We start from the raw sequence: 24,334 nt of genomic DNA on the forward strand, positions 1-24,334 counted from the left end.
TGCGCGTCCGTTCTGGCATGCGCAATAAGTAGGCGCGCTTCCCCTCAGACTAGACCCCTGACTGTGCTCCCTTCATGAGGCGAGTGTACTTGGCTCGACCTTCCACGCCCTCCGCTCAACGGCACTAGCTGCCATGTCGGACCGGGGTGGGAAGGAGGACAACAGAGCACAGGTACCCGCGAAAGTAAGTCAAAACACTTTCACCCCACTAAGAAGTACAGGAGACTAAATGGGATAAGGAAATATAAAAACAGTGAGGATGACTAAAAGAAGTTATTTTTGTTTTTAAAAACAGTAAATACGAACCAAAGTACAAGTGCAATAGTTCAGGAAGAGAGTTACCGTACTGCCAAACAAACAGGTCTTGGCAGATTCTGCCACTATATGCCCTCACCGCTGCCCGTCCGTTCTGGCATGCGCAATAAGTAGGCACACTTCCCCCCAGACTAGACCGCTGACCGTGCTCCTTTCGTGAGGCGGAAGTACTTGGCTCGACCTTCCACGCCCTCCGCTCAACGGCACTAGCTGCGGCGTCGGACCGGGGCGGGAAAGAGGACAACAGAGCACAGGTTCCCACAAAAGTAAGTCAAAACACTTTCACCCCACTAAGAAGTACAGGAGACTAAATGGGATAAGGAAATATAAAAACAGCGAGGATGACTAAAAGAAGTTATTTTTGTTTTTAAAAACAGTAAATACGAACCAAACTATGAGTGCAATAGTTCAGGAAGAGAGTCACCGTACCGCCAAACAAACGGGTCTTGGCAGATTCTGCCACAATCTGCCCTCACCGCTGCATGTCCATTCTGGCATGCTCAATAAGTAGGCGCACTTCCCCCCAGACTAGACCACTGACCATGCTCCCTTCGTGAGGCGGAAGTACTTGGCTCAACCTTCCACGCCCTCCGCTCAATGGCACTAGCTGCCGCATCGGACCGGGGCGGGAAGGAAGACAACAGAGCACAGGTACCCGCGAAAGTAAGTCAAAACACTTTCACCCCACTAAGAAGTACAGGAGACTAAACGGGATAAGAAAATATAAAAAACAGTGAGGATGACTAAAAGAAGTTATTTTTGTTTTTAAAAACAGTAAATACGAACCAAAGTATGAGTGCAATAGTTCGGGAAGAGAGTCACCGTACCGCCAAACAAACGGGTCTTGGCAGATTCTGCCCTCACCGCTGCGCGTCCGTTCTGGCATGCGCAATAAGTAGGCGCAGTTCCCCTCAGACTAGACCGCTGACTGTGCTCCCTTCGTGAGGTGGAAGTACTTGGCTCGACCTTCCACGCCCTCCGCACAACGGCACTAGCTGCAGCGTCGGACAGGGGCGGGAAAGAGGACAACAGAGCACAGGTACCCACGAAAGTAAGTCAAAACACTTTCACCCCACTAAGAAGTACAGGAGACTAAATGGGAGAAGGAAATATAAAAACAGCGAGGATGACTAAAAGAAGTTTTTTTTGTTTTTAAAATCAGTAAATACGAACCAAAGTACGAGTGCAATAGTTCAGGAAGAGAGTCACCGTACCGCCAAACAAACGGGTCTTGGCAGATTCTGCCACAATCTGCCCTCACCGCTGCATGTCTGTTCTGGCATGCTCAATAAGTAGGCGCACTTCCCCCCAGACTAGACCACTGACCATGCTCCCTTCGTGAGGTGGAAGTACTTGGCTCAACCTTCCACGCCCTCCACTCAACGGCACTAGCTGCCGCGTCGGACCGGGGGGGGAAGGAGGACAACAGAGCACAGGTACCCTCGAAAGTAAGTCAAAACACTTTCACCCCACTAAGAAGTACAGGAGACTAAATGGGATAAGGAAATATAAAAACTGTGAGGATGAATAAAATAGGCTATTTTTGTTTTTAAAAACAGTAAATACGAACCAAAGTACGAGTGCAATAGTTCAGGAAGAGAGTCACCGTACCGCCAAACAAACGGGTCTTGGCAGATTCTGAGACAATCTGCCCCCACTGCCGTGCGTCCGTTCTGGCATGCGCAATAAGTAGGCGCACTTCCCCCCAGACTAGACCGCTGACCATGTTCCCTTCGTGAGGTGGAAGTACTTGGCTCGACCTTCCATGCCCTCCGCTCAACGGCACTAGCTGCCGCGTCGGACCGGGGCGGGAAGGAGAACAACAGAGCACAGGTACCCGCGAAAATAAGTCAAAACACTTTCACCCCACTAAGAAGTACAGGAGACTAAATGGGATAAGAAAATATGAAAACAGTGAGGATGACTAAATGAAGTTATTTTTGTTTTTAAAAACAGTAAATACGAACCAAAGTACGAGTGCAATAGTTCAGGAAGAGAGTCACCGTACCGCCAAACAAACGGGTCTTGGCAGTTTCTGCCACAATCTGCCCTCACCGCTGCGCGTCCGTTCTGGCATGCGCAATAAGTAGACGCACTTCCCCCCAGACTAGACCGCTGACCATGCTCCCTTCGTGAGGTGGAAGTACTTGGCTCGACCTTCCATGCCCTCCGCTCAACGGCACTAGCTGCCGCGTCGGACCGGGGCGGGAAGGAGGACAACAGAGCACTGGTACCCGCGAAAATAAGTCAAAACACTTTCACCCCACTAAGAAGTACAGGAGACTAAATGGGATAAGGAAATTTAAAAACAGTCAGGATGACTAAAAGAAGTTATTTTTGTTTTTAAAAACAGTAAATACGAACGAAAGTACGAGTGCAATAGTTCAGGAAGAGAGTCACCGTACCGCCAAACAAATGGGTCTTCGCAGATTCTGCCACAATCTGCCCTCACCGCTGCGCGTCCGTTCTGGCATGCGCAATAAGTAGGCGCGCTTCCCCTCAGACTAGACCCCTGACTGTGCTCCCTTCATGAGGCGAGTGTACTTGGCTCGACCTTCCACGCCCTCCGCTCAACGGCACTAGCTGCCATGTCGGACCGGGGTGGGAAGGAGGACAACAGAGCACAGGTACCCGCGAAAGTAAGTCAAAACACTTTCACCCCACTAAGAAGTACAGGAGACTAAATTCGATAAGGAAATATAAAAACAGTGAGGATGACTAAAAGAAGTTATTTTTGTTTTTAAAAACAGTAAATACGAACCAAAGTACAAGTGCAATAGTTCAGGAAGAGAGTTACCGTACTGCCAAACAAACAGGTCTTGGCAGATTCTGCCACTATATGCCCTCACCGCTGCCCGTCCGTTCTGGCATGCGCAATAAGTAGACACACTTCCCCCCAGACTAGACCGCTGACCGTGCTCCTTTCGTGAGGCGGAAGTACTTGGCTCGACCTTCCACGCCCTCCGCTCAACGGCACTAGCTGCAGCGTCGGACCGGGGCGGGAAAGAGGACAACAGAGCACAGGTTCCCACAAAAGTAAGTCAAAACACTTTCACCCCACTAAGAAGTACAGGAGACTAAATGGGATAAGGAAATATAAAAACAGCGAGGATGACTAAAAGAAGTTATTTTTGTTTTTAAAAACAGTAAATACGAACCAAACAATGAGTGCAATAGTTCAGGAAGAGAGTCACCGTACCGCCAAACAAACGGGTCTTGGCAGATTCTGCCACAATCTGCCCTCACCGCTGCATGTCCATTCTGGCATGCTCAATAAGTAGGCGCACTTCCCCCCAGACTAGACCACTGACCATGCTCCCTTCGTGAGGCGGAAGTACTTGGCTCAACCTTCCACGCCCTCCGCTCAATGGCACTAGCTGCCGCATCGGACCGGGGCGGGAAGGAGGACAACAGAGCACAGGTACCCGCGAAAGTAAGTCAAAACACTTTCACCCCACTAAGAAGTACAGGAGACTAAACGGGATAAGAAAATATAAAAAACAGTGAGGATGACTAAAAGAAGTTATTTTTGTTTTTAAAAACAGTAAATACGAACCAAAGTATGAGTGCAATAGTTCGGGAAGAGAGTCACCGTAACGCCAAACAAACGGGTCTTGGCAGATTCTGCCCTCACCGCTGCGCGTCCGTTCTGGCATGCGCAATAAGTAGGCGCACTTCCCCTCAGACTAGACCGCTGACTGTGCTCCCTTCGTGAGGTGGAAGTACTTGGCTCGACCTTCCACGCCCTCCGCTCAACGGCACTAGCTGCAGCGTCGGACCGGGGCGGGAAAGAGGACAACAGAGCACAGGTACCCACGAAAGTAAGTCAAAACACTTTCACCCCACTAAGAAGTACAGGAGACTAAATGGGAGAAGGAAATATAAAAACAGCGAGGATGACTAAAAGAAGTTTTTTTTGTTTTTAAAATCAGTAAATACGAACCAAAGTACGAGTGCAATAGTTCAGGAAGAGAGTCACCGTACCGCCAAACAAACGGGTCTTGGCAGATTCTGCCACAATCTGCCCTCACCGCTGCATGTCTGTTCTGGCATGCTCAATAAGTAGGCGCACTTCCCCCCAGACTAGACCACTGACCATGCTCCCTTCGTGAGGTGGAAGTACTTGGCTCAACCTTCCACGCCCTCCACTCAACGGCACTAGCTGCCGCGTCGGACCGGGGGGGGAAGGAGGACAACAGAGCACAGGTACCCTCGAAAGTAAGTCAAAACACTTTCACCCCACTAAGAAGTACAGGAGACTAAATGGGATAAGGAAATATAAAAACTGTGAGGATGAATAAAATAGGCTATTTTTGTTTTTAAAAACAGTAAATACGAACCAAAGTACGAGTGCAATAGTTCAGGAAGAGAGTCACCGTACCGCCAAACAAACGGGTCTTGGCAGATTCTGAGACAATCTGCCCTCACCGCCGTGCGTCCGTTCTGGCATGCGCAATAAGTAGGCGCACTTCCCCCCAGACTAGACCGCTGACCATGTTCCCTTCGTGAGGTGGAAGTACTTGGCTCGACCTTCCATGCCCTCCGCTCAACGGCACTAGCTGCCGCGTCGGACCGGGGCGGGAAGGAGAACAACAGAGCACAGGTACCCGCGAAAATAAGTCAAAACACTTTCACCCCACTAAGAAGTACAGGAGACTAAATGGGATAAGGAAATATAAAAAACAGTGAGGATGACTAAAATAAGTTATTTTTGTTTTTAAAAACAGTAAATACGAACCAAAGTACGAGTGCAATAGTTCAGGAAGAGAGTCACCGTACCGCCAAACAAACAAGTCTTTGAGGATTCACCCTGAAGAGCACTTAAACATTCTTGATAATACAGTTCACTGAGCTGAGGGTAGCAAAGAGTCCATTTCTTGGTACTGAGCAGTGGTGTCTGGCGTGTTTCTCTGCACCTATTTTTGAGGTTTCAGTTCATACTGCAATTCTCTACAACAAGCCATCATTCTGTTTGAAAGAAAAAGCTGTAATCAGTCATTGAATTTTAATGGGTACGATTTCTGTATCATGCTGTATGGAAGTCACCATCTCTCTATTTCCTTAACGTAAACCTTGATTGCCCACTGTTGCTACTCTTGAAGAGTTAGTTGTATAAAGGCTTGTTAAATTGGAGTTTAAGAATGTTTCAGGCATGGGAATGCCAAAAATAAAAACTGTATCTTGGCCCTCTATGCAGAGTCACCCCCAAAGTTTTGGCCTTCTCCTCTCCTGTTTTCCGAACCTGTTTGTATTGGCTTTTAAGACTCTGTACACGTTACCACTGTTAAACAGTGCTAAAGTGTTTTCTCCTTTAAACATGCTAAAATTGCGTTACATCCAGTTGGCACTTTTAACGTCCCTAGTAAAGTGGTACTACATGTTTTTCAGGGCCTTTAAATTAAATGCTACTAGTGGGCCTGCAGCACTGTTGTGCCACCCACTTAAGTAGCCCTTAAAAACATGTCTCACACCTGTCACTGCTGCCTGTAGTGCAGTTTTAAACCTGGTGAAAAACCTTTTCCCATAACTAGTAGCATATCGTCATGCACCAACTGCAAGTGCACTGCCTAATAGACAGCTGCGTTGAAATGTATTCACAAGTCCAAATTTATATCAGACTTAAGATTTAAAAACTTCTATCCATGGATCCATAAAGTACATAAAATAGAGAACACATCTTGCATAAAATTAAGACTCATTCAATTGATAGCTAAAACTTCATTTGTAGCGAACATCTTGTTTCCCTAAAATGTTTACATTATTATCAGCTTAAAATCATCTTTCATTCAGCTTCATAGTCTAGATTGTCTAAAGATGCAAGCGATTTCCTCCTTTTTATAGCCCGGCTCATATATCCAGCCACATCTCTGCAAGCTAATTCATTGTCGAGTGTACAAATAAATTTCATGGCATCCTTATAAAAGAAAAGTTTCTTTGCCTTAAAGATTGGCCGTAAAAATATTCTCCTCATGTCGTGATAAAACTTGCAGAACAGCATAAAGTGCATCGTGTACTGGATGGCTTTCCCATCACATGGGCATCTGTTAACTATTTTCTGTTGTTTTTCATGCTTTGGAAAAGCCACCAGTTCATAGACAGTGCCCAGATGTAACCTTATAAGGTAAAATCTGTCCTGGCTATTTGTGACTTTGACTAGTCAGGTAGACCAGACAGCTTTATACTAGCCATCTATCTTGATATGCTTAGTATTTTCTCATCTCTACTAGCTCTTTCTTGGCTTTGTTTCTCCATTTAAATCTTTTTAATTTCATTTTTGCCATATTGCAAAATACCTACAGTATTTTTCATTGGCATGTCTTTATCGATTTCCTTCAGCAGCTTATCCATATATGCTAGCCAAGGAATTGTATTAAAATGTTCCAGTGCTAGGCAATTCTTAATTATGTCCCTGGTGAACTTTGGTCCTTCCTTGCACCAGATGTTATGCCAAGAGCATAAAGCTCTTACTTGTATTAGATCTGCAACATACGGTGCATCCAATTTCATTACAAGACGAGAGGCTACCATTATGAATAAAAACATATTTAAAAAAAAAAAAAGAGGGAATTAACTTTTAATAGAATTACTTTCTAAAACCACCTATGACTAGAACCTTCATTATTAATTAATTACTCAAATAAATTAGAATACCTTAAATCTCACCATTTGAAGAGAAATTCTAACCCATTTAACACAGTAATTCATATACTATTATAAAATTTAAAAAATAAATAAATAATAATATAAAAAAATGTAATAAAAAAAAAAGGGGGTCTTAAGAGGATAAAATACTTCTGGTCATCTATATATATATATATTATAATATGTCTGATGTTGAATCTGATGAGGGTAACCCCACCATACCTATCATGGACAACGAGACATTCAAAAGCATGATCCACAAAGAAATGAGGTCTTGTATGTTCGAAACTCTTTCTAAAGCCATTACATCTAAAAGATCTCTCCCCTCCCATGAATATGATACTAACGAGATCGATGATATCTTACCTACCGAAGATCTCACTGAAATAAGGGGGAAAAGAATAAAGAAAAGCAAGAATACTGATCATGCAACCCCCAAGAGCACTATGGAAGGTCCCAGCACCTCTACTTTTACGGGAGGTCACCGCACCTCAAATTCAATGGGTGTCCTTAGCGGCACAAATCTTAAAGGTGTCCTTAGCAGCACAAACTATCCGGGTGTCCATCGCGGCACAAACTATCGAAGTGCTCATAAAAATGATCTCCAATTTGGAGACGAGGAATTCCAGGATACTGATGACGATACCTCTGACCCTCCAGATGAATATATCCTGGACCTCGACGAAGATGACCAAGAGTTTTACTCTCAACCATTCGATGAAGAAACCCCTTCCACTTCAATGATAATATTATTGATCCTCTAGGCGAAGAGATGTTCTCTCCACTTAATTTAAAACACCCTAGGAGTTCTGAATGGTTTCCCCATGAACATGTCAGCAAATTCATTAAAAAATGGATAGGATTCCCTCTAGAAAGAAATACCCGTAATCTATTGAGAGCTGAATGCTCAAGACCTTCTATAAATGATAAAACATGTCAAACCCCAAATTTGGACCCTGAACTTATCAAATATCTATTTAAACTTGGAAGAGACCCAAGAAAAGGGATGGAGAGATCCCTAAAGAGTTGTCAAGACCGGGTCCTCGATATCCTGGGTCCACTAGCAAGGATCACCAATACAGCAGAAGAGAGCCACATTAATGGGACCCCCCTTAACACAGAGATAATTAGAGGCTTAAGCCAGAGAGCCTTGATTTTATTGGGTAACGCAAATGCCAGCCTTAACTCAGAAAGGAGAAGAGTAGTCCTTAATAAGATCTCTCCAAAACAAAGTGATCTAGCAGATAAGGAACCCTCTCTCAACCCTAAAGGCCTTCTTTTTGGTGAGGTTCTTATCAAGACTCTAGGCAAATACGTGTCTACCTTCACTGCCTTAGACAAGGCTCATCAAAACATGAAAAGGGTCTTTAACACCAATAACCTTTTTGGAAGGGCCGGAAGAATCGCAATTCTTTGTGTAGGAGGTAGATGGATGTAGACCTTGGTACAGCCAGCATACGGCAGAAAAAATAATTTTCACAGGATTGTAATGTATTTATACTGGCGTTACCCCATACTACAGAGCCATAGGTTGCTGCTGATAAGCATTTACTGCCATATAGTTTAAGCATGTCACAAATAGGTTTACTGCCTATCTTGTTGCAAAATCTAAAAATCTGAAGATCGCCTCCATGGTTCTAATTAGTTTAAGTCTTGACTGGTCTATACGGGGGCCCCAATTACCATGAAAGGAGAATAAAATGCCTAAATAGGAGAAACTTTGGGCTTCTGTCAGCTTATGTTCCCTCACACAATGGGTCTTTTTTCTTAGCCCTGCCCCGTCCACAGACCATCACAAACGTCTTAGTAAGATTTAATTTTAAGTCTTTTTGCTCCATGTATGAGACAAAAGCTTCGACCAGTTGTTGTAGTCTGTTTGCAGTTCTAGGTATTAAGACTTCATTGTTTGCATATAGGAGTAGAGGGGTTGAACAAGAGCCTATTTTAGGGGCATCAGTATTCAATTCTTGGAGGGTTTTGTCAATCCCATTTATCCCATAGTGAGAAGAGGAGGGGTGCGATGGCACAGCCCTGTCTTATTCCCCATGACACCTTTAAACTTGGGGTGCACTCTCCTTCCCTCCCATAACTTACTCTTGATGTCAGTCTTGTCAGGACTTGCTCCGCAGTATCCAGGTGCCGCAAGTAAGGGTCCACCTCCTGATATCACCAACACCCTAAATATTATATACAGGGTGCTCGAGCGATCAGGCGAGGGAAAGGAAAGGGAAGGGACAGCAGGGAAAGGAACCTGGAACAACAAAAAGACACATATATATAAACAGAGCAAGTATTATAACCTTCTCTCATGTGGTCTCACTAAACTCTTCCTATACCTTATGGAAACTGATCACAATCTCAGCGCAGTAGGACTCCCAAGACCTTTCTTCTCCTGCAGTGTCATCTGTCTGCAAGCAACGCATTTTCACATAAGTTGCACAACCAACAACACAGGATAATAATGGCACTTAATGGTTTGTTTAACCATACAAACATACCATCATTCAAACAGAGTTTATAGCCAAAAGGGTTGCTCTGTATGTTCCAAATTCAACTAATGGAGACCTTGCCACGGACTCCCCAGAGGATAATACAGAAAAGCTTATGGTTTCTTCCTTCCCAGAATAAACAAATGTAGAACTGCCAGGCAAGAAGCAAATGCAGATATAATCCCCAGTCACGGTAAGGCTTGGTGGAATACCAACGCATTCCGCTCTGTAATGAAAGTTATGCCCTAACTCCAAGGACACGGCGACGCGTGGTTCCTGTCACCACCGCGCTTCTGTGCACTAAATCGAAGGACATGGCAACGCATGGTTCCTGTCACCACCGCGCTCCGCTCCCTACACAATGTCAGCAGGAAAAAGAAGGTCTGAAGGCAATAGCAATGCGTGGTTAACATCACCCTCGCGTTGCTTCAGAAATTACCAAGAAACAAACAATGGCTCCAAAACACCTCCCACCAAACACGGGAATGCGTAGTTGCTCACCACAGCATTCAGCTTTGGGAGCGCGCTGAAAAGTTACCAACGGCAATGAATCCTCGGATGTCCCACGAAGCCGAAGTGCTTACCGCAAACAGGGAAGCACCGAGTACCGTTGACGCCAACCGACTTGAGTGGCACGACACATCTAAGGAGGCATGAATACTTTCTCCCTGCCGACGGGCCACTCTCTCCCTCAGCGAGAGCAGAATGCTTCAGAAAACCCGGAATTACGCACATAGTTCAAAGCGCGACCTCGCCTCAAGTACTTCCTCCCCTCAAGGCATCATGGGAAGTGTAGTTCGAGTACTCGTGAGGCATGTGCCGCTACGGCCGATCCTGACAAGTCTTGCATAAAGTTATGATAAAAATGAAACAATATCATCTGGAGCAGCCATATCGATCATTGCTTCCTGCAGTTTGGCGTGGTTTACACAGTCAAAGGCCAAGCTTAGGTCTGCGAAGCATAAAGAGATATGTTCTTCCGTGGCCAGCGTGTATTTGCCAATGATTACATTCAAATTTATGCACTGCTCTAGCATCTCCCCCCTAAAGTCATATTGGGATTCTGTCAAGATGTTACTATCATTGGCCCAAGTCTCCAATCTTGCAAGGACTATCCGCCCCATGATCTTTACTGATAAATCTAGAAGGGATATGGGACGGTAGCATCTCACATCTCCCCTGTTACCTTTTTTAAAAATGAGGACAATTATACTACCGGTCCAAGTATCGGGGATGCAGCCTTTAGCAGCTGCGTTGCAGACAGGAGTTAAAATGTGTGCCCATGACTGCGTATATTTTTTGTATGCATCGGCCGGAACCCCATCGGGTCCGGGGGCCTTACTCTGCTTCATTTTATTAATTGCCAGGATTACATCCTCTAGCTCAATCTGTTGTAACGGAATGGGAGCTATGAGGGTATGCCTCTCCTTTAGTATTAGCAGCTATGTTAAAAAATCCACAAAAATGTGTAAGCCAATCATTTTGGGCAATGACTGATTCAATAATAGGGTCTTGTTCATTTTTCCACATCGGCAAGCTTCCCACCTTCCAAAATAGGGCGGAGTCCCTTGTGTCCGCGGTCTGATTCAATTTCGACCAATCTTCCTCTTGTACCTCTTTCTCCCTTCGTTTTAAAGCCTGTTTATATAATAATCCGTATCGCTTGATTTCTATCCTGTCTCTAGGCATTATATGTAGGGCCTTATTGAATTCTTGTTTAGCCCAGGTACAGTCATGTTTGAACCAGCTTTTTGTCTGCTTCTTATTCGTAGAGCTGTCTTTTCTCAGATTAGAGGCTATTGCCGTAGTAATTGTATCAAATGATGTAATGACTATGTCAGAAGTTGAGTTAATATCAGTTCAGATGGACAAGCTTGCTCTGTTGTCTTTGACAACCTTTTGCAACATGAAATCTTCATTTATCCCTGTCCATTTTATGTTGATACTGTTTTTCCCAGCTACCGCTATATTTGGTAACAGTAATTTATCCTCAGACTAGATTGTTTTAACAATTATTTTTTTTAAAACATGTTTTTATTTATTTAGGGTTCAAAATTCCGGTTTCAGAAATTCAGTACAGCTACATCAATCTCTCAGCTCAGATCAATGTTATAAAATGACAATAAAATGTATTAGAAACAGTTTTGACATATAGCTAAGATTGTAATGGAAAAATATGTAGGATAAAATAATATCTCCTGAACTAGGAGAGCATACTAACTGTAAGCATCTGCATCTCCACTCTTTACAATGCATGTAACAGGTTTAGATTTCCCAATAAACAAATCACACAAACAACATTTTATAAACAACATCACCCCCCCCCTCCCACCCTGGTCACGTACAAAGAGAATCTCTGTCCATGCCATAAGTCACTTCACCCAATCGCTTTATTCGGCAATGTGATTACTCTGCGCTCAACACAGGAGTGCCTCTGTATCATCCTCAGCGGGGACTACTTGTGTTTCCTCTAATCTCTGCGCGTCTAAGGGGACCTCCAATATCAAAGCGTACCAGGCCCTAGCATCTTCTTCCAACTTGTCATCCCTCTGAACCCTCTTCATACGGACCATTCCGCTATCGTCCATTCCCTCAAATCTTTTGCCCAAGTTTCCACCTTGGGGGGGGTTGGGAAACCAGCCAGTGGATCGCTATCAGTCTTTTGGCCAGGACTAGCCCCAGTTGAAGAAATCTACGAGTCCCCTTGGGACAGGGGAGTAAACCCAACAGTATCTCTTTAAAAGACTAGGGTAGTGACCATCCCGTAACTCGTCGTAATCTCTCTAGTATGGAGTCCCAAAAAAAGTGCAGTCTCGGGCACTCCCATAATATATGCAAAAATGAGGCTACATCACAACCACATCTGGGACAACAGGAGGAACAATCTGGATATGTTTTATGAAGCACTAGCGGGGTGAAATAGGTTTGATGTACAACATTAAATTAGATAAGTTTAAATCTGGTATTGGAACTAATTTGTTTTACTCCTTCGTGTACCCTCTTCCATTCAGAATCTGTAAGGGGCATCTCCAGCACTTCATCCCATCTAGTCTGGATCGGAAGTGGGTGCGCAGCGAGATCTGCCCTTAATGCTCAATAAAAATTAGAGACCAGTCTACGGCCTTCAGCACGACTCACAAAGGCCTGAAGGGTGGCAGCTATTGGAGTTTCATCAGGAAACATCGGCCATATCTCCTGTGCTACTGCAGCCACTTTTGCATACTGAAGATATTGACCCCTGCCCAGATCGAACGCTGTTTCTGCTTCCTCTCTGGTCAGGAATTGCTGATTTCATCATTCAACAGTCGCCCTCCACCCATCTAGAGACGGACATAACTTGACCGATCAGCCCAAACGGGACAACTGCCCACAATGGGGCTTCAGGGGCGTAAGGTGCCCTACATATCACAACCCTAACCGCAGACTCCCATGTGGAGGCCACATGTCTAATAATATACGGGAGATGTTCAGGCACACACGAGCCCAACATCAGTAGGTCCAGGAGTGAATTATCTCCGTAAGTACCCCTCAATAACTGTTTCTCCCAATAATCATTGTCATCGAGCCATTGTACAGCATGCTGGAGTTGCGCTGCTATATAATAAAATTCCAATTTTGGAACCTCCAGACCCCCACAATCCCAAGTTCTCTGCATTGTTCGCAACCCCACTTGTTTCCATTTGTTTCCCCACAATAGTTCAACCAGCAGACGGTCTAACCGGAGAAAGTACTCCCGTGGTATCCGATAAAGTGATTTCTACATTACATATAAACATCGTGGGAGGACCACCATTTTTATCAGAGCCACACGTCCCATTAGTGATAAGGGTAAGGTACGCCAAAACTCCACTGACCTGCGGATACCCTCTAAACATCGTCCCATATATGTTCTAAATAAGCCTTGTGCGTGTGGATTAACCAGCCCTCCAGGTAACGCACTGAGTCTGTGACCCAGCTAATCTCCACAGCGGGCAGATCCCTCTCCAGATTGTTTTAACATTCATGGGCAGGGTCAGGGAAGCACGATCACTGTATCTAGTGAATTCAGTATGGAGTGGGCCACAATGTTTCAGGCCGTGGTGGACACTACAATGTAATCAATACATGTTGGGTTGCCTCTACCTTGGATGGCTGGTTTTGGTGATTCGCCCTCTTCCCCGCTAGATACTAAACTTCAAGATTACATTTACACAAGAGCTCATTAAGCTTTTCCCCATAGCTACCGTGTGGGAAATGTTGTTGGTTGGACTCAGTAATGTCGGTGAGTCCACATACACTCATTCCTGAGTAGCTACACTTACTAGTGTTAAAATCCCCAGACCAGATACATGTGTATTTGGGGTCTACCTCCTTTACAAAGTTAGCCAGTACTTTCCCTAGCTCATCCACAGCCTTATATCGAGTGACATAAAACATGTTATTATAATAATGAACCAAAATAAAAGATTGGCTTTTCCCCATTCCTAGAAAAAGCCAGTTGGAAATAGGGGGAGCTATTATACACTTTTTTAAGTTCTATTGGGGCTGAGGTGTAAATTAAAATCGACAAGCCTCCCTTAGCTCGTCCAGATACTGATGGTGTAGCTGGGGTCGAGACCGAGACAAAGCCACCGTTATATTGTTCTTGGGTATGCCATGTCTACTGGAGGTGTAATCATTTAGTGCTATCTAGCCACTCCTTATCCTTAAGCTTATTCTTGATCCCGGCTACATTCCAGGATCTAAGCTTTATTTGGCTTATTATATCGATAGCTTTTTTGGTTTGACCACTGGTGTTATACTCCTTTGGGCTTCTCTCCCTGATATTTGTTTCTGTCTCACCATGTTCATTCAGTCAATCCTGTTCGGCCAAGCTGGAAAGTTGGGTGTATCGATTCGTGCAGGCTACTGTAGGGCCCATACTAGATACCACTCACTCTTCTCGGTTGGTCATATACTGTTGTCTGGACTCAATCTTCTTAAGAGAGGATCTTACCACCTCCGGGTGTCAGAAGTTAATACCCAATTTTTCTGTTAGACCCACCCAGTTCGCGAGTCTCACCATTATGATTTCTCCGCAAAGGAGACTGATATTTATATCAAAACTAACCATCCAGTGCACCATTTTGTTTCTTAATTCTATCCAGGATTCTTTAGCTTGAGATGTGAGTTTGGGACCTCGTTTTAAAATGATAATGTATGGTGTTGCCTCTGGGGGGAGGTGTAATATCTCTGGGGTATGGTGCCATGCTCTTTATGTTCTTGGTGTTTTTAAACTCTGGTGCCGACACAGGGCCTCCGTATTTTGTGTTGTCCCTCCTCTTGCCACTAATGGTTCAGGAGGAGTATTTGGTCTGGGGTATTGTGTTTCCATAGGGCATGGCATATTTGGGCTTGGTTTGACAGATGACGGGACACCCCTATTGGTTGCCCCCGCCAGCTCCCTCCCTACATTTGTGGGAGCATTTTTATAATGCTGTTAGCCTACCCTTGATTTCGGCGAGCATGGCTAAAACTCTCTGCTCAACATTTTCTAATTTTGCATACAGCTTTTTTAAAAGTCCCTCTAAGTTACCAATGTCATTAGTTTCCTTTACTTTTGCGCCTTTTTTCTTTTGGGTGCTCAATCTTCCACGGGTACTGTGACCAGTCTTTTGATTTATAGATGTTACCAAGCTAGGGTCCCCAGGCTGTTTGCTTTTCTTAGTGGGATTCGAACTTATATCTTGGGAGATAGATAATTCATCAAGCTCTACGATTTATTAGATACACTGGGTTGTTCCACACAATGTGAATGTTTTTCCCCGGGTTTCCCTTTTTCAGCTGCCTCACAACTGTTTATCTCCTCGGCTTGTGCCACATCTTTACAGGTTGCTCTGCTAACAATCTGTTTAGTGGCCGCAAGCCTTTCCTCCACATTGCTAATTTAATTTTCATTCAGACCCCATTTGTTAGATAGTTGGTGATTGCATTAGATGTTTTGAGCAGTGATTTCCCATGGGGGACTTCCATTAACTTTCTTTTGCCCATTTCCGTTAATGTACCTGTGCCCAGCTACCAAAAGAACCCAGATACTAGACAATTCTTACTTTTGTCCTTAAATGAAAGTCTATGTAGTGTCTTTCTAGGTTAAGTAAAGCAACTCCAAACTCATATCTGTAAAAGTTATCAATAAAGCAAAGAGCCCCGTACAGCGCTTTCCAGGTTACATTGTCCAAAGTTTACGATGTTTATGATGACGTGGGGGTGGCCTTACCCTGTGTCTCCAGGGAACTAGCAAGCATGCAGTGAAGGCAGTGATTACAGTAACAGACAGAATGTTCAAAGAAGTTAGAGTAATAAAGTTGCCTCTCCTTGTTCTGGTAAGGCATGTGTTCCGGGTTCAAGGGGCCAAGAGAGTGGACCCAGCCTGTAGTGTCCTGTGAGACACGTTCTAGTGTCTCACAGGAAGCTGTAACCCCAGCCACTCCCTCGAGGGCTGGACACACTACTCCCCCACATCCATCCATCATGGGTGCCCGAGTGCACGTGCTCGTGGCCAGTTACTACACTACCCCGCCTGGTGTCTGTGTCCATCATCTGCGTGATGCGGGCCGAAGGTGACGAGGCGGGTAGCTAACCCCGCATGCCCGTTTTTTCCTCACCCCATGAGGAGGTAATGAGCCGCCGCCGTGACGGTGGTGTAGGTCGAGCTTGGCATCGCGACGCGGCCCTGCCTTGAAGGAAGATGGCACGGAGACTGGCTGTCTCCCTCTCACAACGCCCGGCAAATGGAGGAGTGGACGAGCACCCCTGCAGCGGCAGCATGAACGCCAAGGAAAGCGTGAGTCCCCCCATCATGCCCGTGGTATGGCTGCCGCCACACTCAAGCAATCGCCGCCACAAGTAAGGAACTTTGCGATCCTCACTGCACGGCGCCCGAGAGCGGACCTGCCACCCCTGGGCCGATTGCGCTCCCTGCTTCCGCAGCTTAAAAGAAAAGGGAGGCACTGCAGTGACAATAGTGGGCACACCCCTGGTTACGGCCCGCAGGCACAGACAGCACGACAGCACCGGTGCAGGGCACGATGAGGCCCGGCCTGCAAATGTAATGTATGCAGCCTGCACTTACCCCACAGCACGCTACGGCACAAGCTGGTACCGAAAGGAGGGTAGCGAGTGCCCCCAAGCCCCTCCGTCTACGACTCTCCAGCAACCGCACTGGCGCGGAGCTGCGACCAAGACACGCGTGTGCAGAAGCACGGAGGCCGTCACCCGCCAGCTTTGCCATGGAGGAAGAGAACTGATGCTGTCTTTCACCCAGGGTGAAACCTGCACCGATGTGAGCCGGGGCGCAAAGAAGTATACTGCCGCGGGACCCGTGCTTGAGGCACCTCCGTCGCTGCCAGCAAACCGCCCAGCCCAGGTGCACCGCCCCACTGCGCCCCCCTACCTTCCTCCAGCGCTCAACATGGTCCGGAGGTAGGCGCGTGGCCGTGAGTTCAGCTTGCCAGCAAGCGTCTAGGCCTAGCGCCAGATGCCACCACCAAGCAGCCCCAAGCCACAGCGACAGACTGAGAGAAGTGTGGCAAACCTAGGGGGCTTCAGGAAGTACCCGCCAGCAATATCCAGCCAGCAGCGCCGGTCCGTGTAGCCTACCTTCGAGAGAAGAAGCTGCTGCAATACACGGTACGAGCACGGCCGCGCCATCTAGTGGCCGAATGTAGCGCAGCACCACGAGTCCTTTCAGCTGTGTCTGTAGCTGCCGAAAGACTACAACCAAGGGAGAAGCAAGTGGAAAGAATCTTCTCCCACGATAGCTCAACGCGCTGCACCGACCCTGCCCACACGGCCTGCAAGGACTACACCCAACAGCGCCACCCAGCTGCCCTCTTCACTATACTAACACCCTCGCCACGAAGTGGTTAACTGGTAAAGAGAAGGACAGAGACATGGAACCATGATGGGGCGCTACACAGGCTGCACCCTTACAGCACATGATACCTGCCAGCCCTCGCTCCTGCCACCGATACAATCAGGATCACATCGCTCAGGCACACGAAGCAAAGACAGGCCGGAGCTGCACTGCACAGCCCTGGTGGCCATCGGACGCCCCGACAGAAAGGCCGATGACCATTTGATGCACACGCTGGTGTTAGCAAGTTCATAATGCAACCCCATGACCTTGCCAGAAGCGACTCGTGCAGAGTGACCTACACCAAGGCCTGTGACGCCAACACTCACAGCCCCTGGTAGAAAAGAGCTGCTGTGACGTGGCCTGCAAGAAACGACTGCTGTGGCATCCTAATGGACATTCCCGCAGAGAACACAACAGGGTTGCCGTCTAGCAAGTAGGGAGTGACAGCCTCCGCCACAAGGGAAAACCAAGACAGCTACAAGTGCACAGGATGCTCCCCTGTGGCCAGCCACAGCCACAAGATACTCTGCTGCAACGACCACACCTGGTCACAAACGAGAAAACCCACCAACTCACACCCCAGAAGTGAACCGAGATCACCGCAGGCTGAGGGAAAAGGGCACGCTAACCCCCAGAAGACGACACCCTATAGAAGATACAAGAAAGCGCGCCAACAGTAGAGTACCCAACTCCACATCAACTAACAGGTGTGAACAGGGATGTCTACAGCTCTGCACCGCCCTCGCGCAAGGGAACTGATACTGCAAACCACAAGCCCCGTCGTCACAAGGAGAAGGCCAGCTGTAAGCTGCATCCCCTCAAGAAACTGTCCCCGCTGACAGCGCAAGAAAGGACTGGTGCAGAGCGCGCACCACACACATGACGCTAACTGACTAAGGCTCTTATCGAGTGGGTGAACGAGCGATTGCTGTTTAAAACATTGTTTTTGGGCGCCGTGTGGTGTTGCTTTTATCTTTTTACTCGTGTATACTTTTTGGTTTTTAATATCCTGCAATTGTACCTCAAAGTTTGTTGTCCTATAGCATTTCACTTACCCGCACTTTAAAAAACTTTTGCACACGCTATTTTAGCGTGATAGTCCTCTGCTTCCTACATTGCCGCCATCTTGAGTGTGTGATCCTCTCTATTGTGCCACTACTCGCCGCCATCTTGTGAGGCGCTCTAGCAGTTGGGAGCACCTACTTAAACCCACCTGATGCAAGCGCGCAGCCTAACTGACTAAGGCTCTTATCGAGTGGGTGAACGAGCGACTGCTGTTTAAAACATTGTTTTTGGGCGCCGTGTCGTGTTGCTTTTATCTTTTTACTCGTGTATACTTTTTGGTTTTTAATATTCTGCAATTGTACCTCAAAGTTTGTTGTCCTATAGCATTTCACTTACCCGCACTTTAAAAAACTTTTGCACACGCTATTTTAGCGTGATAGTCCTCTGCTTCCTACATTGCCGCCATCTTGAGTGTGTGATCCTCTCTATTGTGCCACTACTCGCCGCCATCTTGTGAGGCGCTCTAGCAGTTGGGAGCACCTACTTAAACCCACCTGATGCAAGCGCGCAGCCTAACTGACTAAGGCTCTTATCGAGTGGGCGAACGAGCGACTGCTGTTTAAAACATTGTTTTTGGGCGCCGTGTGGTGTTGCTTTTATCTTTTTACTCGTGTATACTTTTTGGCTTTTAATATTCTGCAATTGTACCTCAAAGTTTGTTGTCCTATAGCATTTCACTTACCCGCACTTTAAAAAACTTTTGCACACGCTATTTTAGCGTGATAGTCCTCTGCTTCCTACATTGCCGCCATCTTGAGTGTGTGATCCTCTCTATTGTGCCACTACTCGCCGCCATCTTGTGAGGCGCTCTAGCAGTTGGGAGCACCTACTTAAACCCACCTGATGCAAGCGCGCAGCGCGCGCGCGCAGCGGGAGCGCCGATGGCGCGCCAGAGGCGCGCCAGAGGCAAGCCCGTCTGCGCCCGTCCGCGCCCCGGACGCTCCCAGCGCCAGCACTACTATTCGCCAACCAGAAAGAGTGACATACAGCAGAGCACAACTTTTACTTCTAAATCCTTTAAAGGGTCATAAGTCAGTTAGTGCTGACCTCTCTTGTGGTCTAATTAACAGTCGCTCGCTTGTTAAGCACTCTACTGAAGTGTTCAGCTTGTTGGAAGATATGGAACTGGACGCTCTCTTTGTAACAGAAACCTGGGCCACCGCGGAGTCTGTCGTTGGCCTGAGTGAGGCTTGTCCTAGTGGATATAAAATCCTTCACAAGCTTCGCAATTCGGGCAGGGGGGGAGGAGTGGGTCTGATCTTCAGGGATACTTTGGACTTTAGACCATGTCAGATTGACGAGGTTGGTGGCATTGAAATCCTGAGCTTTTCACTTCTGGCCCCTAGCGGAAATCTACTCACGGGGATGCTCTGCTACAGACCACCGGGCGCAACCACAGATTTCCATCTTTTCGCCGAAACTATCACTAACTTAAAACTTACTCATACCAACATGGTCATTCTCGGGGACTTCAATCTCAGTGAAGACGGAGGCCACTGCAGTCAGCTGAGAGACCTCCTGTACACGTGCTCCACTCTGAACCTCTGTCAATTGGTGTCCAGCCCTACCCATCAGAAGGGACGCATTCTGGGCTTGGTTTTTGCCAATCCAGTCACCACAAAAGTCTTTAATATAATGCCCCTGAACTGGACTGATCATTATCTTGTCCTCCTAAGTATGGTGCTGCCCAGCCACAGGAATCTGCCTAGCCAGCGAAATTTCCACAGGATGGACAGAGAATGGGACAAATTGGCAAGGGCTGATTCTATAACTACATCTTTTGATGTTAATCTCTTCTCCCCCGATAAGTCCGTGGAGGATAATTATAGGTCCTTCACGGAACATATCACTAAGCTTTTAGACCATTGTATCCCTATAAAACCTTTAAAGAGGGCAAGGAAAAGATCAGCGCCCTGGTACAATGAGAAATTACATCATCTTAGACTCTCTCGCAGACAAGCAGAGAGGAAGTGGAGAAGAAATTATTCGGAAGAAGATAAAAAAGATCTTAGACTAATACAATTGCAATATAAAGCTCTTATTCTGAGATCTAAGGCAGACTTCTATGCCAACTCCATCACTCAGGCTTCTAATGGATCTAAGGCCCTCTTTAAGATCGTTGGGGACCTCTCCAACCCAGACTGCATGAACAACAGAGTCGCCCCCTCGCAAACCTTGTGTAGTGAAATCGCCTCCTTTTTTCAGGAAAAGATTTCTAATATTGTGAACAAATTGCAGGACAACACTCAGAACAGTCCGGAGGATATAACCAGCCTGGCTGATGGAGATCAAGAACCAACTGCTGTCCTAGACAGTTTTCAACCTCTTTCTCTTGAAGACTTCGACATCCTGACTAAAAGCGTGTCGTCTGGTTCTCCTTTAGATCCTCTTCCTCATAAAATATGGAAGCTGTATGGACGTAACACTTTTCCCTGGTTAAGGATGATCTGTAACCAATCCCTGCTGGCCGGATCCGTTCCTGTCTGCTGGAAGCTTGCAGTAGTAACCCCTCTGATAAAAAAGCCAAACCTGGACCCTCTGGTGCCAGCTAACTTCAGGCCCATTTCTCTCCTGCCTTATCCGGTGAAAGTACTGGAAAAGTCTGTAAGTAAGACTTTGTCTCAATTTTTGGAGGAGAATTCCTTGCTAGATAAGGATCAGTTTGGTTTCCGCCCTGGCCACGGAACTGAAACAGCGCTAACCACCATGCTGGACCACCTCCGAATGCGTGCCGACAACGGGAACGCCATGATTTTGGTGCTTCTTGATATGTCGGCAGCATTCGATACGGTGAGCCATCCAGTCCTGTTAGAGAGGCTGAGACAGCTAGGCGTAAAGGGTAGAGCACTACAATGGTTTCATTCCTATCTAGAAGACAGACAGCAGGTTGTTACCCTACCACCGTTCTCCTCCAGCAGGTCTCCAGTTGCGTACGGGGTGCCGCAGGGGTCCGCTATCAGTCCCATTCTTTTTAACATCTACCTGCGGCCCCTGTTCCCGTTAATTAAATCTTTCGGAGTCAGCGTGGTGAACTACGCTGACGATACACAACTGGCCTTCTCTTTGGAAGGGGCCGATGCAATATCCATGGACTGCTTCCATCAGTGCATGAACCAGACCACGAATTGGCTCAGAAGGAATTCTCTTCAGTTTAATAGCGGCAAAACTGAGGTGGTCTTCTGTTCGCCATTCAGGATCCCCAAACACCTCCCTCCTGATTTTTGTCTTACACCGGAGGAAGGACCTCTCACACCAGTCAAGAAGGTTCGCAACCTTGGGGTGATCTTCGACGACGATCTTCAGATGGTATCCCAGGCTAGTAAGACTGCCAACGTCTGCTTTGCCTTGCTGCGGGTACTTCGGAGTATTCTTCCTCTGCTCCCCAGGGAGTCGCGAGCTACGGTGGTCCGCAGCACGGTTTTGAGCAGACTTGATTACTGCAACTCCCTCTATCTGGGCGTTCCGTAGTATATCCTCCAAGGTTTGCTGAGGATTCAGTCAGCCGCAGCTAAGCTAGTGCTTGATAGGTGTCGTCGTTCTTCGTCGGCCACAGCACTAAGGGACTTACACTGGCTGCCTGTGAGGGAAAGGGTTGTCTTTAAGTCTTTGTGCATAACTTTTAGAGCAATACATGGGCTTGGCCCAGTCCCTCTTCGGGACAGGTTTGTTCGCTATTTACCAACTAGGCAGCTCCGCTCCTCTTCAGCTGGTCTCTTGGCGATCCCGAGATTCAAGCGTACTAGGGTAGGCGGAAGATCTTTCAGTATAGTAGCATCCGGCCTGTGGAACAAGCTCCCCGCGAACCTGCGACAGTGTAACTCTCTACTTGAATTTCGCAAGGGACTTAAGACCTGGCTATATCCTACAGTTTAACTTTAGTAGGTTTCTCTCTCTGACTTTCCCTCTGTCACCATTTGATGATGTCCTTCAGTCTAAAGCGCCAAGATGCCCGTAGGGCGATAGCCGCGCTATAAAAGTTTCACATCAATCAATCAATCAATCACATGGCTGCCCAAAGCCACCGCCAGTGAAGAGGTCGCATCACCCGCCCCTTCTGGTGAACAGGCACAACCGCCAACCACACCACAGGCACACCAGTGCCAGAAGGGAGCGCCTAAGGCGAAGACGGAGCGCACGTGGTCCGAAGCACGCAGAAGACCACACCAGTGAATCCGACAGCACGGGCAGGCGCTCAGGTGATCGAGACATCTCCGCAAAGAAGCACTGCTGAACGCAGGTAGGAGAGCACCCACATCTCCACCGCCACAGCGAAGCCCTGCAGTGGGCCGAAAGCAACAAGGTCCTCCTCAACACTGCCTCAAGATGGAGTCGGCGGTGACCCACGACAGACAAGGAAGGAGTCGCACCCGCAGTGGCCCGAAAGCGACACAGTGTCCGCGACACAGTGTCCTCCTCAACACAGCCTCAAGATGGAGTTGGCGGTGACCCACGACAGGCAAGGAAGGAGTCGCACACTCCACGTGGCCGGCCGCCACAGCAACAGGTGCTCCAACGCCAGCGACACACGACTGGACGTCACGTCGCCCAGCAAGCAAGGAGTGCGCCGGAGCGAAGGCAGAAGCCGGCGCCATGACAGCGCCGACTCGAGGTCCAAGCGCAACGCCCTCGAAGAAAGAAGAGTGACAGCCCTGTCAACCTGAAGAACCGGAAGACACAGGTAGTCTGAACAGACCAGAAAAGGGAGAAGACCGAGGACTCACAGCAAGCCAAGAGCACACCCTGACATACCAGGCAGCCACAAAGGCGGACCGACGTCCCTGGAGACAGCTCCACGGGTGAACCGAACGTGAGCCGCAGCAAGCGCAAACTGCGTCTCATCCCTACGCTTCCCCAGGCGACCGTCCATCCCCAAGCGTCGGCACTCTAAGTCAAGTGGCAGCCCTTCTCCTGTCCGCAGATGCCACGGGTGGAGATCAGCACCGAGTGTCCGTCCTCACACCGCCTCATGATGGAGTCGGCAGTGGCCCCAAGCCAGGCAAGAGAGGATCAACACACTCTACGTGTAAAGCCGCCACAAACACTCAACATCGGCAAGGCGGAGGCACGTGGCTGCCCAGGTCTATCCTGACATCCGCACCATACCAGCAAGTCACCACCACCTGTCATTCCGACTCGCCACATGGCTGGCAACCATCACCACGCCAGCCATCAACACCTGCGCCAAACACCACTCCCCGAGTACCCATGGACTGGGGTCCGAAACCGTTGCCACACAAGCCGACTAAACGAAATCAGAAGCCACCTGTGGACCTGGCCTACACCGGAACCGCGGCAGCAAGTGCCAGTCCTGACCAAGACCCATCCACCCGTGAGGGTTGTGCGTGCGACCAAGCAACGGCTCCTCGGCGGTCCTGCAGCTGCCACCAGGTGGCACACAAGCAGCGGCTCCAGTGCAGCCTTCACACAGTCCCGCAGCAACCCCGACGACGGGCCTCCCCAGGTGGGAGAGTGAGGAGAGACATTGCCCCACCGTCAGGGTACCGGTCATGGCCAAGCGGTTCAACAGGGACAGTCGGTCCAGCAACACCTTCGTGAATCATCATGTGAGACTCCATCCATGGTCACGACGCAGCACACTAAAAAGAACTGTTAGAACCCACCACAGACTATCACCGACGCCAGTCAAGAGGAAGCCAGGCAAGACACTAAGACATGACATTGTCAGTGAACGGATTGTATGCAGCGGGCGTCTCCAAGCCAGCGGCCGTGTCCTGAGTCTCTCAGGTTAAATTACGGGTGCCCGTTGAGAAGGTCCTGCTAGAAGCCAAGTTCACCAGTCCACGTCTGATGTCGTCCTGCCACCTGACTCGAGAAGCTGATGGACCCTTTGGTATTTAGGTAACCGTTTGTTTTCTTCCCCACAGGTTGGACTGACACTTTGTTTGTCCTTCAATAAAGTTGGGGAGGAATGTAGTGTCCTGCGAGA

This window comes from Triturus cristatus, chromosome 7, assembly GCF_964204655.1.
Source record: "Triturus cristatus chromosome 7, aTriCri1.1, whole genome shotgun sequence".
Lineage (NCBI taxonomy): Eukaryota > Metazoa > Chordata > Amphibia > Caudata > Salamandridae > Triturus > Triturus cristatus.